The following is an 18,401-nucleotide window of genomic DNA, read 5'->3' as shown; positions in this document are numbered from 1 at the left end:
AACCCTTTCCTGCTTCCTGGACCCCAATGCCCCATCTCCCAACCACTCCAGCACCTCCTTCCCCACCTGCTTCTCGCCACCCAAGACCCCTCCTCTCATCCCCCTTCCCCCCTGCCTAGAGCTCTACATCCAACTCCTTCATCAAAGCCCTGGGAACCCCAGCACCTCTAGCCTCTTCTGCATGCCAGGTATCCTCCCACCCAGCCCCCTTGCCAGCCCCACACCCAGCCCCCTTTCCCTCCTTTCCCCCAACCCAACCTTTTGCGCTCCAGGTCCTCTTCTTCCCATCCTTCCGTTTTCGCCCCCAAACCTGCAAGCCCAGCCCTCCCCACCTCCCCTGTCGTTTCTAATCTCCACCACCCAGTTCACCCCCCCATCTCCTGCTAACCATGATCTGCATCCCCCCCCTTCCTTCTCCAGCTGGAAGCACACCCCCACCCCCGGTCTCCCCATCCGATCCCGGATCCTACCCGGCTCCAATAGCAGCAGCGGCGGCAGCTCCTCCTCCAAACCTCCGGCGTCTCCTTCCTTTCCTCCTCCTCCTGGGCCCAGCATGGAGCGCAAGGAGGAGGGAAAGAAAGAGGCGGAGCCCAGCCCGGCTGCCCCCCCACCAACAGCCAGACACAGCAAGCCAGCCAGCTTCCTCCTTCTGCTACATTGCGGTGGGGGGGGGGAGAAAAAGCCCCCCACCTCCCACATTACACACACATACACACACACCCCTCGGTAATTTTCTCATTTCTCTCTCGATCTCATTGCATGAAACATGCAAATAATAATAATAATAATCCAATTTGTTTAGTATTAAGATATATATGCAGCACATGCACAAAATGCCACCCTTCAGTATAAGAGTTGTAAAACTATATGCATGCATGCACGCACACCCATATTATGTATGCATGCATGTGTGCATAGCTACAGAACCCATTCATGAATATAATTTCATCTCGCTTTCTGTTTTTGCAAAAGAATGCCATATCAAATCACATATTCATTTCCCAGCAGAAGGGGGGGGGAATTGTCTAGCAACAATCCTAAGGGGGAAGCACAACCCCAGAACTCATTTGTGTATCCTGATTGTTGCACACAGGAGAACTTTTCCCCCAGAAGCCCATCAGCTTGGTTTGTGTATGTACGTACACACAAGCACAAAACAGGTTATCTGAAGAAGACATTCTCCAACAAGGAAGGGTCAAAAAGGGAGCCTCTTTCCTCCACTCCCCATGTGCTTATTTGCATAGCTTGATTTTTCAACGGCATGCAACTTTTAGTTAAAACAGAAGAACCCCAACCCATTGTTCCTGGTGCTAATGTTGCCTTTCAAAAAAAGAACGATTAAATTTTGGTTCCAACACATTGTGATGGGGAGGTGAAATTAAAAAAAAAAAAAAAAAAACAAGATAGAGGTTATCTGGGGATGGGGCTGCAGCTCAGTGGTAGAGCATCTGCTTTACATGCAAAAGGTCCCAGGTTCAATTTCTGCCAGCATCTCCAGGTAGGCCTGGGAAAGACCCATCTGAACGTTTGGAAAGCTGTTGCTAGATGGACCAATGGTCTGGCTCAGTAGAAGGCAGTTTTCTGTGTTCCTACATGTACATTTGCTTTCGCAACTAACCTGACAACTCACTAAATCATATAGATATAGATACAGTATATATAGATATATGGCACTTTTAAAGCTTCACACACACACCCCACACTTGTCTAGATGCTCTCAAGATACTTTCAGATTTCTATCCACCTATCCCCTTAAATCTCTTTCCCAGTACAAACCGTCTTCCAATACCTCTGGTCCACACAGATGAGCAAGTTCTGCTCATGGACAATCTAACAGTCACATTCTTGGAATCCAAGGAGCCTCATAAACAAGAGAAACCGCAGAGCCCCATACCACATTCTTCCACACCACACACCGATGATGCTCATAAGCCACTCCCCCTGCTCAAAGCAAACAGGCACAGAACAAACCCTCTTCAGAGAAAGCCTCCGAAGCCTCTCTCAAGGTTATGATAGTGAGGAGTGCAAGCCAGGATGTCTCTGGTTCACATCTCATCTCAGCAACGAACTCATTGGAGAAAAGGTTGTGCTGTCGAGTCAGTGTCGACTCCTGGCGACCACAGAGCCATGTGGTTTTCTTAGTAGAATATTATTATTATTAACATTTATATCCCGCTCTTCCTCCAAGGAGCCCAGAGCAGTGTACTACACACTTAAGTTTTTCCTCACAACAACCCTGTGAAGTAGGTTAGGCTGAGAGAGAAGTGACAGGCCCAGAGTCACCCAGCAAGTCTCATGGCTGAGTGGGGATTTGAACTCGGGTCTCCCCGGTCGTAGTCCAGCACTCTAACCACTATACCACACAGGAAGGGTAGTTTACCATTGCCTCCTCCCACACAGTATATGATGCCTTTCAGCATCTTTCTATATTGTTGCTGCCCGATATAGTACCAGCGGGGATTTGAACCGGCAACCTTCTGCTGGTTAGTCAAGGATTTCCCCGCTGCGCCACTTAAGGTGGCTCATTAGGTGCACCTATTTTCCTTGCTTCAGCTCCCCATTTACAACATGGGGATCAAAGCGGCCTGCCACACAGGCCGAGAACTAGACCAAACCTGAACCAAACCCGAAGGCCAGTTCAGAGAGGATTTTTCAGTGTGAACTCAAATCCAAAATCTCTTGGTTGCCTTGAACCTGAAGCAAAGTTCTAAACCAAGGGCCTCACACTGCAGCTGTTTTTGGACTACAACTCTCATCATCCCCAGTCACAATGTCCAGTATCCAGGCATGATGGGAGTTGTAGGCCAACAGCTGCAGGAGGGCTACTATTTGAAACCCTGCTCTAAACACACCAAACACGGAACTGGTTCAAAATAAGCGGCACATTTGGCAACCTGCTTGCACAATGACCTATTTTCCTGGTTTTCATCCTATTTTGTTTGCAAAAAAATTTTTAAAATTCAAAAATAGTTTTACAATCTCCATTTTTCTGTATCTAAACCAGTTCCTATATTCACGTGACAGTTACACAAAAGAGTTTGTTATTATTTTGCATAAAATGTATCTAAACCAGTTCCAAGTATCCGAAGCGATTTTTTATAATTAGTGTTTATAGTCAGTTTGGTCCTGTGAACCGGAACTGAACTGAAGTGTTACTGTAAATACTGACGAACCAGGCCCAGAACTGAATACAAGTTTTTAGTGGGTTCTCTGCTCACGGGGATGTTGTAAGGATTAATGAGGTAATGCATGTAAAAGTACTATGAACGTGTGAATTGCACTAAATGCTAAGTGTTCTCTCTCAACCTTCCCAATGGGCAGTTGGTTTATTGCTATTACACAGATTAGAAAAATGAGGTAGTAGTTTCCTGAAATCTATCTAATGAATCTCGTTGCACTATAACCAAAAAACAAGGTGTTGCCATGGTAGCTTAGGAACCAACTATGAAATCCTACATGTTTAATCCAAATTAAGTCCCACTGAGCTCAACTAAGGCTTACTCCCCATGACAGTGTCCTTCACTGCAAGGCACAGGAGCCAGCAGTAGCTCCCATTGACACCAAGTGTGGCTTCCCAAGTGTTTGTTTGGCCTGTGCAAAGCTTCAGCTAAGGGAAACACAGCCCTCTCAGTCCCCAGCACCATCTTGGGAAGTGTGTATGGAACACTGGGATGTGTAGTCTTTTCCCAGGGCTATGTGGAAAGCGCTGGGAAAGACTACACTTCCCAGCAATCCATGTGCACCTTCCAAGCTGGTGATGGGGCTTAAGAGGGCTCCGTTTCCCTTGCCTGGCGCGAGGAAAAGCACAGCACTCGCAAAGGTCAACAGAGTGGGGGAAATGGCTCCCACACTGCAAGTTCTTTGTCAAAGTGGCCCCACTTGAAAAATAGTGACGATCACTGTCCTAGTATAAATGTTTTAGGATTCCAGCCTATGTGACCACTTAGGTGCTCTCTTAAGCATCTCTCCCGCTGTTGGAATGAAAGGCAGAACTGCAGTTCTTTAAATGTACTTGTATCAGGTTGTGTTGTGTGCGTGTTTAAATTGTCAGCCGCCATACAGGGAGGTAGATAATCGCATCTCAACCTTCCTTTTCTCATTTGCATGTCACCAGTAGGCAGATGCTTTTTATGGAGCACATCTTAAACTCTTCACCACTACTTCTCCTCTGAGTTGCACACATCTGGGACAAGAAAGGGTATCAGTTTCACAAATGCCAATGTATATAACAGGGCTCTGTGGTAATACTGACAAGATGAAATATCCTAATCAGTTTCATCTATGTTGAGAAGATTTCATCCCAGAGATGTAGGTTTTCTGGGCAAAAAAACTGAATTGAAATTTTTTCTGGTAATGATTTGGAAGCAATTTGCACAAACGTTTCCTATGCATTTCTCATTAGCATGATTTCCCCGCAGAAAGTTTTACTATGTGAATTTTCCTGATGTTCTAAACAGATAATCTGGTTTGGCATGTTATTTGATCTCTGTATTTAGTCATAAAATCCCATATTAATTTCCCATGTTTTTATCTCAAAGGTTTTTCAAGTAGTCTAGCTGAAATATTTGATGGGGAGCAAAAAAAGACCATGTCTGTAGTTTAAATGTTAAACAAAATCAAAGCTTCCCCCTCCAATAATTCTTTTTACTGGAACACTCTATAGACCAATAGAACTGACTACTTTCACCCCCAACCTTGCCAGTTTCACTAACCAAGCAGAAATGGGGAGAGTGAAGGAAATGGGGCAGGCGAGAAAGATATTCGTGGGACTGCATCCATTGCTAGTCATGGGTCAGGATAGGTGAGCCTCTGGGGTGGATGGGCATGTGTCTTCTCCTATAGTAGTTGGAGGGGACATGGCAACTTTTTTTAAGTGCGAGAAGCATAACTTGTGAACAGTGGTAATCCACATTAACTGAAGCCAGGAACGATCTCCCAGGGATGATGATGATGATGATGATTATTAATATTTACACACCATTTTCCAACAAAAAGTTGCTAAACCATTTTACATAGAAACAGAAATAAGATGGCAGTAACCAAAGCACTTCAAAATATGCACCTGATTTTGGCATAAGTGGGTTATGGTTGCATTAATCTACTTCATTACATCTCCCGATTGGCACACCCACTTAAAATCAGTGGGGTCAAAGCATGCTTTAGTTTGTTTCAGTTAACCCAAGGGTTACCAACCTGTGGTACTGCAGATGTTGATGAACTACAACTCCCATCATGCCCAGCTATTTATTGTGGGGAACACATAGTCCTTAAGGTGCCACAGTGGTCTGGCTTGCAAAGGACTACTGGGAGGAGAGCTGGTCTTGTGGGAGCAAGCATGAATGGCAAGCTAAGCATGGTCCACCCTGATTTGCATTTGAATGGGAGACTACATGTGTGGACACTGTAAGATATTCCCTTTAGGAGATGGGGCTGCTCTGGGAAGAGCATCTGAATACAGAAGGTTCCAAGTTCCCTCTGTGGCATCTCCAAGACACTCCTGCCTGCAACCTTGAAGAAGCTGCTGTCAGTCTGTGTAGACAATACTGAGCTAGATAGACCAATGGTCTGACTCAGTATATGGCAGTTTACTATGCTTCTACTGCATAGCTTTTCTTCTGAAATTCAATATACTAGTGACAATCACCATTAAAATACTCCTGGGCAGAAGCTGTGATAATCAGATGCTGAGGATTACCAAGAGGGGATAGTCAGTCACATCATGCCCTGTTCCTGACGGTGCCCAAAGACTGGAGATGAAGTAATGTATCTCGGTCTTCAAAAAAAAGAAAAGGAGAATCTGGGAAACTACAAATCAGTCAGACGAATTTCAGCATACACTTCAGCTTAATAGCAATGCTGTGATTAGTAGAAGCCAGCAGATTTGTCAGGGTGGGTGGATCTTGACAGACTATAGATAAGTAGAAGTCAGGTGACTACTTTAGTGGATTGTGGGAATGCTTCCTCATCCCCTGAAGGGAATAATTTACAGTGCTCACACATGAAGTCTCCCATTCAAATGCAAACCAGGCTGGGCCTTGCTTAGCAAAGGGGACAATTCATGCTTGCTACCACAAGACCAGCTCTCCTCCCAGAGTTCATCAATGGCTCCATAGCAAACTGGAGGGACATTTTGAGTAGGGTAGTGCAGGACTCTATCCTGGGTCCAGGACTCTTCACCAGTGGCTTGGATGTAGTAGAGGGAATTCACTCATCAAGTCTGCAGATGGCAGAACTGGGGTGGGGGATAGCTAATACCACAGAAGACAGGAATACGATTCAGAATAAGATTTCCTTCCTCAACAAGAAAGGAAAACTGGACAAAAATTAACAGCATGAAATTCAACAGCAATTGCAAACTTGTGCATTTAGGCAAAATAAATAAATTAAATTAAATGCACTGGAATGGCATAGAGCAGGGTTTCTTAACCTTAGGCCCCCAGATTTTGTTGGGCTACAACTCCCAGAATCCCCAGACATGGCCTTCGTGACATGGCCTTCGTGGTATATACCCTGGTATAGAGGATATCTGGCTTTGCAGCATTACATGCAAAAAGGAGCTCAAGATCACAGTCTATCAGAAGGTGAGCATGAGACAGCAGCGTGATGCAGTTGCAAAAAAGGCAAATACCATTTTAGGCTGCAATAACAGAACCATAGTTTCCAAATCATGGAGCGCAGTAGTTACATTTTATTCTGCACTACTCAGACCTCATCTGGAGTACCACATCGAATTCTGGGCAACGTGCTTCAAGGTGGACGTAGTCAGCTAGGAAGGGGTTCAGATGAAAGCAGCAAAGACAGCCGGGGTGCTGTCCTGTGATCAGTATTCCCTGATGTTGACTACAACTCCCACCTCCCCCAGCCAATGACCACTGCAGCTGGGGATGATGGAAGTTGTAGTCAATAACATCTGGGAACCCCTGCTACAGGAAACACTGCCTGTGAAGAAAGCCTGAAGGAACTAGGAAGCTTTAGCCCAGGGCTGCAACTCTGGCCCTCCAGCTGTTTCTGGACTACAACTCCCATAATCCCCATCCATAATGGCCAACAGTCAGGGATTATGGGAGTTGTAGACCAGCATCTGCAGGAGGACCAAAGCCTGAGCAGCCCTGGAACTTTAGCCTGAAGAGAAGGCTGAGGGGCGGGCGGGCGGTGGGGGGGGGGAGACACACCCTAACCCTCTTTAAAACACCTGAAAGGCATTTAACATAGAGGGCAAAAACCTGTTCTCTGCTGCCCCAGAGGGCACTAGATCTAATGGGCTGAAGTTATAGGAGACTGGATTTTAGCTGGACACTAGGAGAAACCTCTTGGCGATAAAAGCAGCTCAGCAATGGTACCAATGCCCTGGGTTGGGGGTAGGTTCCCCCTTGTCTTCAAGCAGAGGCGATCTCTCTCTTCAAGCACAAGGGGATTTCTCAGGGATGCTCTAGTTCTGGGTTTCCTGCACCCAGCAGGGCACTGGACCAGAAGGCCGCAAATCTAGGATCTGAACATCCTCTCGATGCATGTGGCTGGCCACTGTCTGCAGAGCGATGGTGTTGGTGGTCGAGCTCACACGGCCCTTTTTACGCTCTTAGCCAAGCCCCGCTCATAGCTCAGCTTCCGCGACACTTCGCGGTCACCCAGGGCCACACAATGCTGGCTCTCCTGCAGATGCTGGGCTCCCACTCCCACTATCCCCAACTACTGGCTGCTGGGGATGATGGGAGTTGTAGTCCACCAGCAGCTGGAGGGCTGAAGTTGTGCAGCCCTGTTAAGTCAGAATCCATGAGGCCTACTAGGGCTGTGATAAGAGAGGCAGATTTGTTCGGGAGTCTGTAAATACTCCCAAAACGTGCCTCAGTGGCTAGGGGAAAGGGAGCAGAGAAGAGGAATTGTGTGGGAAGGCAGAACAAAGGATTTCTCGGCCCACTTTAATCAACTTTCAGAATGAACTTTACAATGTGGGGTGGCGATTTCAGGCTGCAGCACAACAACAAGAGCAGAATCAAAGGACCAAGAGGTGTGGGTGTGTTTCATTCCAGATTAATCTGAACAGGAGGGGGAGAAAAATGGGTGACCTTGAAAACAATCTTTGGGTTACAGGGCAGGCGGGCAGGCCGTTGAATGGACAAAATGAGGATTTTAATCCCCATTTGGAAATCTGTGGAACCAGGTGTGGTAGCTACGCTGAACACACCAAGAAAGCTAGGCTATGATCTTGCATTTGACTTCAGGTATTTTTAAGCACTCTGCAGCAAAAACGACAGCTTGAAATACAAACATACACACCCCTTCCATTCAATTCCTTTCTGCTTCCGCTTATTCCTTTCATCCCCACCTCCACCGCCACCAAACAAGCTGACAAACCCCCCCACTCACTCCCCCCAATACATTCTGTTTTGCTACATCAGCAACTTCTCCCATGAATCTACTGGGGAAGACTGGCTTATTTGGTGGCCTCATTTCTTGCTCTATAGAGAGGGAAGAGGCACGAACAAACAAGAGGGAAGATGATAATATCTCTACTGACAGCAAAAAAAAAAAAAAAGGAAGGTGGGGGGGCAAACTTATTTTAGATTAATGCCCATTCAAAATATAGACCCTTGATTTTGTTCCTCAATACCACCAGCATTTAAAACCACTGATTCACATTGTAAGGACACATTTCCAAGGTTTCTATATGTCGACACCTATAGTGTTTGCACATCAGGCACTAGAGAATTTCAGTTTTCGTCCTGCAATGAAACACAAATAGGAGGTTTCTGGTCCTCATGTTTCCAGAGATGCATGGCTCAGCGCAGTGCCTACAAAACTCTTCAGCGGGTTGCACGCGTTCCTAGCCTTCAGTCACTTCATCGCTACAGAACCCACCCCAACCAAATTGCAAGTGACGATGACACAAATTTAGGGAGAGAACACCTTTCTCTGGCGAATATTGAAACAATACAGATGCACACCACATACACAGATTCTAGGCTAGTGCAATTTACCACAGCAGATTTCAAACTCTGCCTGGAAAGTCAGAACTGTTCTTTCTTGAAGTTTGTCCTCTGTTGAAATAAGCTTGTATCCCACTCAAACATAGGAAGCTGCCATATACTGAGTCAGACCATTGGTCTATCTAGCTCAGTATTGTCTACAGAGACTGGAAGCAGCTTCCCCAAGGTTGCAGGCAGGGATCTCTCTCAGCCCTATCTTGGAGAGGCTGCCAGGGAGGGAACTTGGAACCTTCTGCTCTTCCAAGAGTGGCTCCATCCCTTAAGGGGAATAACCTGAAGTGCTCACACTTCTAGTCTCCCATTCATATGCAACCAGGGCGGACCCTGCTTAGCTGAGGGGACAAGTCATGCTTGCTACCACAAGACCAGCTTTGCTGACCTCTGCGCCTTTCTCAGCACTTTCTCAAGAGCTCTGTGGAGAAAGGACAGGGACGGGCTCCCTTCCCCAGCACTCTGTGCATGCCTTCCAAGATGATGCAGGGGCTCTAGAAGGCTCCAGTTCCCTTAAAGGAGCACCTCACCGCCAGGCACTGGGCAAAGCGTAGCATTGCACAAGGGGAACGGCCGGCTTCACATGCTGCCAGGATGACTGTACAGAGTATTCAGCTTTGGCCAAAGCTTCACACAGGTCCTGATAAATAGTTAGTCAGGGAGACACACTTAGGGTGGATGGAGGCCACCCACTGGCCTTGCGATGAACAACACTGCCAACATACATATACACACAGTCAAGGAAGGCCAGTCCTGCCAATTCACTGCAAGGGGGATCAATACTGCATAAATCACACCTGCTACTAGTGTTAATGGATCGAGAAATGGACCAAGCCCGCTGAAGGGTTTGATTCACTAAGCTGTGGTCTTAAGAATTGCCTTGCCAACAGGTCACCAGGAGGGAAAGGCGAACGCCGACTCGGTGGCCCTCGCTGCTGAGCTAGTTGCGACTACAAAAGAACATAGGGAGCTGCCATATACTGCGTCAGACCATTGGTCTCTCTAGCTCAGAATTGTCTTCTGCTCTTCCCAGAGCGGCTCCATCCCCTGAGGGGAATATCTTCCAGTGCTCACACATCAAGTCTCCCATTCATATGCAACCAGGGCGGACCCTGCTTAGCTAAGGGGAGAAGTCATGCTGGCTACCACAAGACCAGATCTCTCTCTCCTACAATGCCACAATGCAATGATGTATATTATTTCATGAGTAAACATCACCGAATCAGCCAGGGCTGCATGTATTCTGTGCTTGCACTCTGCCAGTGGTTATTTACAAGCCTGTGTGCATCATAACTGCAAATTCTTCACCTGCTTACCCCCTTTCCTTTGCTTTGCTTTTGCCCTTGCATTTCTTTCAAGGCTGTAAATCCATCGAGGAAGGGACCTGTCCAGTGTGTTCTCGAATTGTTTCTCATCTGTGTGCGGAATGAGTTTTGTTCTGGGCAGCAGTATCAAAGCAGTGTGCGCGCACTTGCATTCAGAGTGGGACCTTCCTGATTCAACCTGAGTGGGATCTAAAATTAACCTCAAAAACCGTATGAGCGCGCACACATGCTCACGCCTTAGAGGGAACACTGGACCTTTATTCTCTATAAAGCCCCATGTACTTAGATGGTGTTATACACATAATAAATCAGGACCATTTTCCCCATCAGCAAGCTAACATGGGGGCGGGGTGGGGAAGATTCACTTCAATCACATAAGTTTGGGAAAGACAAGATAAAATGAACCATCGAGTGCCAGAACAGTGGCAACTTTGTCATTTGCCAGGATGTGCTCACCGGCGGTAACTGCCCCTGAAGACCAGACTGGCAAACCCAGAAACACTGTACGAACACCATGATGGTCATGTGCAAAGCTCCTCTTGCCCTTCAGTTTCAAAAGCAGCCGCCCTTTAAAAGGGTCCAGAAATGGAGAGCATGCCCATTGCCCCAGGAGCTGTTTACTGCAACTTCCGACCAGCCGCCTGCGCAGACACACACAGAAGAACTGATCCGTGGCAGGGAAAAGGTATCTGTGTTTGGTTCTCCTGGCAAGGAGAATAAAACAGGCGAATTGCAGCTGCTCGGTTCAGACTCACCCTAAGCAAAGGATGGAGGAAGAAAAATATCACCAAGTGGAGCAAAGGCTGGTCTGCCCTTAAAACCTTATAAGCAAGGCTGCAGAAAGCCACTCGTCTACTAGTCTGTGACGAGTGAAAAAATGATGCCTGGCAAACAATGTACCAACATAGCTTGAGAAGTAAAATATTTTGTCTGGCTGATAAACTCAGCCAACATTTCTTCACCCCTGCTTATATGCAAGATGGGAATCAACTATACCTAAAGCAGGGGTAGGCAACCTTTGGTATTCCATCTGAAGTTGAACTACAGATCCATCACCTCCAGCCATAGTTTAGTCAGGCTGGTGGGGAGGAGGGTGGTTGTTCAACAACAGCTGGAGTGCCAAAGGTTGCCTACCCTCGACTTACACCATGTACTGTATAGCAAACCATCGGTCCGTGATAGATACCTGTTCAGTTTTTGCAGGTGAACAATATTCTGCTTTTTCTCTACTAAGTTGGCGGTCATCACGTGTTCCTTCCATTTACAGCCGCTGCCCAACACACCACCAACAACAGAGACCCCGTTATCAGTAGCTTTACACATGTTGAAAACAGACTGAACACCTATGAAGCTGCTTTATAGAGAGTCAAGTCACTGGCCCATCTATTCCAGTATTGTGTACTCTGACTGGTAGCAGCTTTTCAGGGTCGGAAAAGAAAGCCTGAAATATTTCAGGTTGGAGAACTGAAGAGAAATTTTTCTCCCAGCCCTGCCATGATCGATTGATTGTTTTAAATTGGGAGTGCTGAGGACCAGTCCTGGAACCTTCTGCAAACAAAATATATCTTCTTCCACTCAGCAATGGCCTCTTCCCTAAAACTGTGAGATTATAATAAACTGGTGGCAACCTGGGATAGGGCCTCCTCTGTTGTCACCCTAGGTTGTGGAACACACTCCCCATGGATATAAGAGGATTGTCTTCATTGGAGGCCTCCATAAAGACCCTTCTTTTTAGCCTGGCTTTTAATGATATTTAGTGTTAATCTTATCTAGTTTTAACTGTAATCTTAATTTGCTTTCAACTGGCTTTCAATTGTAATTGTTAATTGATTTTCTTTCTTTTTTTATTTTAATGTAAACTGCCCAAAGCCACATTTGGAAGGGAGGCATATAAATCAAATAAATAAACAGAACAAACAGAAGGAACTCTCCATCCAGAAGTCATTTCAGAGAGAGAAGTTTCACAGGAGTGCCAAAAGGATGCTCCAAGCAGAGTTCTGGTAGGTCTCCCAATTTCTTCTATGATAAAAGCCTTCAAGTGCACATTTGCCCCATCTCAGCCAAAATACGCACTGCCACCCCCCACACCCATATAACTGACACAAATTATTCCATAATAATCTTCCTGGCTTCATAATGACAATCACTAAAACAGATTACAATCCCCATTTTGCTTTACAGATTAAGACAGATGGTGGAAAGGGAAAGAAATTGATCATTTCCCCTTTTTTGTAATCATTCTAATTCTGACCACAATAGAATGGTTAGTCAGTTAACTCATCATCATTAAGGGATCTCAAAAGCGTGCCCATTATAGCGTGCCCAATAAGTAGATATCAAAAAGCGTGCCCAATAAGTAGATATCAAAACTCTTACAAGTGAAGATGCTGAGCTCTACTAGAAGGATTCTGAGATCCACTTTTTCCCGTCATCTTTGATAAAGTAGATTTACCTTTTCACCTCAACCCACAAACACATGGAACATCCCCACCCATTTATTTGCCCCTTCCTCAATACAGAGACATTTTCCTTCTATCTCAGTCACAATTCCACTTACCTGAGAGTAAATCCCATTGATTCCAACAGAATTTACTTCCAAGTAAATAGTGTAGGAATACAGCCGTGTTCTGCAAAGGGAAAAGAAGAAACAGGATTGGAAAGAGACCAGCTATTTGGCTCCCTGTGTGTACCTATAAAATCAAACGCTGGCCCTTGGGGATCAGAATATATTTTCAAGACTGTAGAGGGCTAATACCCACACATTTTGATGGTGACTTCTGGCAATCAGCATCTCTTTTCCATAGCTGTGGCTCAATGCACACAAGTGATTTCCTAAGTCATGTTTCAGTGTTTGGACTATATATCACACATCTCTCTTCCCACTCAATGCCACTGGTCCACAGTCAAAACAAAATTACACACAATACAGTCACAAAACACACATGCAAACAAGGCAGCTTGGGGTTCATCTCTCTAGACCAGGGCTGCACAACTGTGGCCCTCCAGCCACTGTTGGACTACAATTCCCATCATCCCTGACTATTGGCCACTGTGGATGGGGATGATAGGAATCGTATTCCAACTGAAGCTTTGTAGCCCTGCTCCAGACGAAAAGGGAAGACCCAAAAACAACAGTAATAGCATACAAACCCATGAGTATCATTCTAGCCCACCCTACTGGCATTTCCATCAGTGTACGAAGTTACTGCTACTGGCAACACTGGTGGAAAACCTTGTTGGTTTTGCTGATGTCTTGTAGCTTTAAAAAAAAAAATTCAAATGCATTACTAAGCACATCAGCACTGCTGGGCCAACATGGCCTTTCCAAGAAGAGGGAACACACACAAATCCCCTCCCTGATCCACAGAGGAGCAGCAGCAATCAAAAGGGCATTCCCCCCCCAGCTAAGTGAAATTGCAAGGTATGCCCCTTAACCTTGTCAGTATCACCAGAGTTCTGAGATGGGGAAACTGTTGCTAAAACTGCACACTGGTGAAGGCAACAAGGCTCCCCCACCCCTCCCATGCTGCTCTACAGGGATAAAAAAAGTTTAAGCAATATGTATTCCCAAATATATAAAATTCAATGGAAAAAGGTAGGGCTGGAGAACTTTCAGATAAAAAGCATCAATTCACAAGTGACACACATGAAACACCCCCCCCCCCGGCTGAAATGCAGTTGTAAACCACCACCCCCTTCCAGGCTGGCCATCCACTGATTTCAAAACCAGACACAAGCACATTTAAAACTGCATTGCTGCCTTTTCGCACATGCACCCTAACAGAAGAAAGGCTGCCAAGTATTCCAAGGGGCACCTGTGAAATCCAGCAGAGCAATCGCATGTGCGAGATTCACCCCTCTCCGTACACACACACTTCACCCCCCCATCACAATCATTGTACACAACACCCAGGCAGCCCACCTCTTCCCCCAAATGCCCATGCAATGCAGTGGCACCATCCCCTCTGCATACACAGGCCTGCAGTGCAATGCATCTCATCACTGAACCCTTGCCTCCTCCCAATATCTCCAGCATATGGCTGAATCCCCCTCCTTTCCTTAGGGGCCTATGCAAAAGCCAGCCAGCCAAGAATCCCATTGAAACATGTGTGGCATCCATCAACACACCCTAGAGAGGATTTTTTTTTTTAAAGGGGGGAACATACAGAATTGGAGAACGAATGTCTGTCTGTGTGCATATATATAAAACACACAATGAATAGAATACAGTGACTTGGGAAGAAAAGATGCAGGTTCGTGCAGCACCCCCTCCTCCCCTTCTCTGCGAAAGGTCAGCACAACGTGCATGCATTTCTGACTCTCTTTCCGCCCTCCACCGTCGCCACTCTTTTTAAAAACACATCTATGTTTCCTGGAAAATGGAAGGCAAAGGTTTTATTATGGTTATCCCAGCAAAAAATGGCCCATCTCTCTCCCTGTAGAGGGGGAGGGAGAGCGAGAGCCCTGCATCGGGCCTGCACCCTGCAAAGCGAAAGGCCATCCCATAATAACTCTCCTCCCGCCGGTGTGGGTGTGTGATGGAGGGCAGGAAGGAGGAGCGGGGCTGAGGCCCGGGGTCTTACCTGGGGGTCTCCCCACCCCCCACTCGCGCTTCGAGGAGCCGCTTGATGCTGCTCCCTCCGGCCCCCCTCCCCTCTCCTAGGGAGAGAAGAGCCCGAACCAGGCAGCCGAGCATGGACGGTGCAACCTAACCCTATCGGGCCCCTCCAAGCCACGCCCACGACTCGGCCGCCCGGCAGCCACTGCTATGGGGCCCATGAGGCCAGGAGGCGGGGCCAGGCAGCATGTTCGGTTGAGAGGACCTTCCAGGAAGTCTCTCTCTCCGCAGAATGAGGCGGCGAGGGGCCTTGTCGTCTTAGGGCTACCCTACGCGCTGCCTGATCCTAAAAACAACAACAACAACGATACGGATAAAAATTAATTTCTTACCAAGCTTTATTTATGGAATACTTGTCGACTTATGGAGATTTAGCTGAGCTTATTTGTTGTCGCGTCCTGCTTTCATGAGGACAGGCAATGTGATAGTGGCCTATATGGGGAAGCCATCTTGAATTGGCCACGCTTGTGCTTTGTTGAGGAAATAATTTTTGGGAGGTCCAGAGCACCATGTACAAAGCAGCTTAGGTTTTTAGCAGTCTTGATTGTATTTGCCTACACAGCAGTCCTGTGAGGCAAGCCACTCTAGTTAACTGAGCAAAGAGGCACCTTCTTTTAAAGTGGTGATTATCTTTAGCAAGGGGAGAGCAAGTGGCCCTATTCAACCCCAGCACAACATTCCTCCAGTGGCTGTTGCTGGTGTCAACCTTATGTTTCTTTTTAGATTGTGAGCCCTTTGGGGATAGGGGACCATCTTCTTGATGTATTATTTATTTTTATATGTAAACTGCTTTAAGAACTTTGGTTGAAGAGCGGTATATAAATATAGTAGTAGTAGTAGTTCCCATTGCACATATTAGGAAACTGGGGCCAAGTAGAATTGTTCATCTGAGCAGTGTTGTGGCAGCTTGCTTGGGTTTTCATTGCTGAAACTGACTGCTGATCCTCCTAATTAAAAAAATAATGATAAAGCTGTCCTTATGCTCAATAAATTAGATGACATGCATACCGCAAGGCAGAGGTGGGATTTGACCCGTAGAAAGTGTTGCTGGCTCTGACATATAACCCCCCTCCCCATCTCAAGCCGTTAAAATCTCTCACATTGCTTTCAACGGTCACCTGGAGATTGATGCTGATTCCTGGAGAGAGAAGGCTGACGGGCTGGGGCTACCCTACCTACAGACTCCCACATCTGAGTCCTGCTCACTATCCACATTAGACTAAATTACATGATAGTTCTCTCCTCTCAACTGTCCGTTCACACAACAGAGATTTTTTTAATACACCCTTGAATCATCATAAGACTTATTTATTGTGAAGCATGAGACTCAACGCTTGCTGTCAAGATTTATAACTGAACAGATCAGGGTGGATTTATATATTTATTTGGTGGTGGGGACTCTGTGTGTGTGTGTGTGTGTGTGTGTGTGTGTGTGTAGGGGAGACAAATCCCACAACATTAAATCTATTACCTACAAAAGAAATTGACCCATATTTTAATGCGCCTTTTCTCTTCATAATGTTCAATACTTCTTTACAAATAATGTGCTTGATTGCCTGCCTGCCAAGAGGACTTCCATTCCAGACCTATATAATTCCACCCATGCCAAATAATAGTATAATGCTTATTTTGTCTCATTATGCCATAGTTGCTGGAGTGTGTCCAATTCCTTCCCTAAAAATGTGATACAACACATACTTGCTTGTATAACTCACTTTTGACAAAACATGCTAAGGCTCAGGTTGTGAAACCAAGGGAACTCCACCATAGTTGATGGGCAGAATGCAAGCTAACACCATTTGGGCAAATGTGCTTATATAGACACATCTTTTACACCGAAAACTAGTATTGGTATTTGTGGGATCTATTCTAAATGTGCATGCTTTCTGGTTAGTGAAGAAATAGGCGAGGGAGACTTAACATTCTGTTGTTGTAGAGGGGCTGTTGCTCAGTGGTACAGGACACATACCTTGGATGCAAAAGGTCCCTAGTTTGGGACTTAATACTGCCAAGGTCCAAGTTAGGGCAGGAAGGAATTCCTGTTTTGAGGATGGGGATGTAGCTCAGTGGTAGAGCATGAAGATCGCAGCTTCAATCTCTGGTGTTTCCAAGTAGGACTGTGAAAGACTCCTTTCTAAAAGCCTGGAGAGTTACTGCCAGTAAGAGTAGACAATACTGAGCAAAATGACTAATAGTCTGACTCCATATAAGGCATGGCCAGGTGATGTGGAAAATCTCTTCTCTCTCCCCAAGACCTTGAAGAGCTATTGCCAATCATGACAGACAATAAACTAGACAGACCAGTACCCTAACTCAATATAAGGCAGCTTCATCAGTTCATGATTTGGGAAATTCTTTCACAGTAGGCAGCTAGCATTAAGGGCAATTTGTCTGGGGTTGTGCTTATGCCAGAGCAAAGAGCTACTATCTTGAATAACCCTAAGACTGGTAAGATCGATAGGTTTATTGATCAGGCAACAGGTTGGGGGTATACCTTGCCCTAGGTAGCCCCATTAGCAACTGATCTTTGGGTGCAGTACAATTTGGAGTATCACACTGTGCATGAATTCAGCAATCCCCTATTGTAAGTGTTCTAATTTTTTTCATCTGTGCGGAATGAGTTTCGTTCTGGATGGCAGTATCAAGGCAGTGTGTGCACATGAGCTTTCAGCGTGGGGCCTTCGTGATTCAACCTGAGCAGGATCTAAAATTAACTGAGTGGACATACAAAAAACTTGTGAGCGTGCATATGAGCATGCACATGTGTACATGCCTTAGAGGGGACAATGATTCCATGGTCCTGTCCATGCAGTATCTGGCTTTATCAGCTTGAATTAAAGTTTCTAGCCCCTATTGGCTGCAAAGAGAAAAACTAAGTTAGTACACCTTAGGAAGGATACAAGATTGCTATCTAGTTGCGACTGTGTTATAAATTGTGGTCTTTGACTTCCAGTCTGAAATTCCAGTGTATCTAAAGAGAATGCTAGAAGGCCCAGCTTGAGGAGCAGAGGTAGTTTTGTGGTAGCAAGCATGAATTGTCATAGGAACATAGGAAACTGCCATATACTGAGTCAGACCATTAGTCTATCTATTGTCTTCACAGACTGGCAGCGGCTCCTCCAAGGTTGCAGGCAGGAATCTCTCTCAGCCCTGTCTTGGAGAAGCCAGGGAGGGAACTTGGAGCCTAGATGCTCTTCCCAGAGCGGCTCCATCCCCTGAGGGGGAAGATCTGACAGAGCTCACACATCAAGTATCCCATTCAGATGCAACCAGGGCAGGCCCTGCTTAGCTACAGGGACAAGTCATGCTTGCTACCACAAGACCAGCTCTCCTCGACCCCTTTGCTAAGCAGGGCCCACCTTGGTTTGTGTTTGGATGGGTCACCACCTGCTAAGATCATCTGCAGAGGTTCTCTGCGGCTGCTGCCAACTCATCTGGCGGCAACTCGGGAATGGGCCTTCTCCGTTGCAGCCCCTGGACTTT

The 18,401-nt window shown here is 46.2% G+C and overlaps 1 protein-coding gene across 6 annotated transcripts in view; it reads right to left on the bottom strand.

The window, feature by feature from the left end:
• The window catches only part of CHD8 (chromodomain helicase DNA binding protein 8), a 68,246-nt gene extending 53,212 nt beyond the window's left edge, over nt 1–15,034 (bottom strand). For 2 of the 6 annotated variants that reach the window (XM_053262118.1, XM_053262123.1), the window contains exons 1-2: nt 14,884–15,034; nt 12,858–12,927 (exon numbers count right to left, since the gene is read on the bottom strand). The gene's annotated coding sequence lies outside the window, so the exon portion shown is untranslated. Of the gene's footprint in view, nt 1–258; nt 287–10,756; nt 10,907–12,857; nt 12,928–13,059; nt 13,354–14,883 lie in introns of those variants that run through there. The other 4 variants (XM_053262119.1, XM_053262122.1, XM_053262120.1 and 1 more) reach the window with 4 other exon arrangements.
• Between the last annotated feature and the right edge of the window lie 3,367 nt (nt 15,035–18,401).

This window comes from Hemicordylus capensis, chromosome 6 (assembly GCF_027244095.1).
Source record: "Hemicordylus capensis ecotype Gifberg chromosome 6, rHemCap1.1.pri, whole genome shotgun sequence".
In the NCBI taxonomy this organism is placed as follows: Eukaryota; Metazoa; Chordata; class Lepidosauria; order Squamata; family Cordylidae; genus Hemicordylus; species Hemicordylus capensis.
The sequence above is the reverse complement of the archived record's forward strand: the minus strand, read 5'-3'. Positions and strand labels throughout refer to the sequence as shown.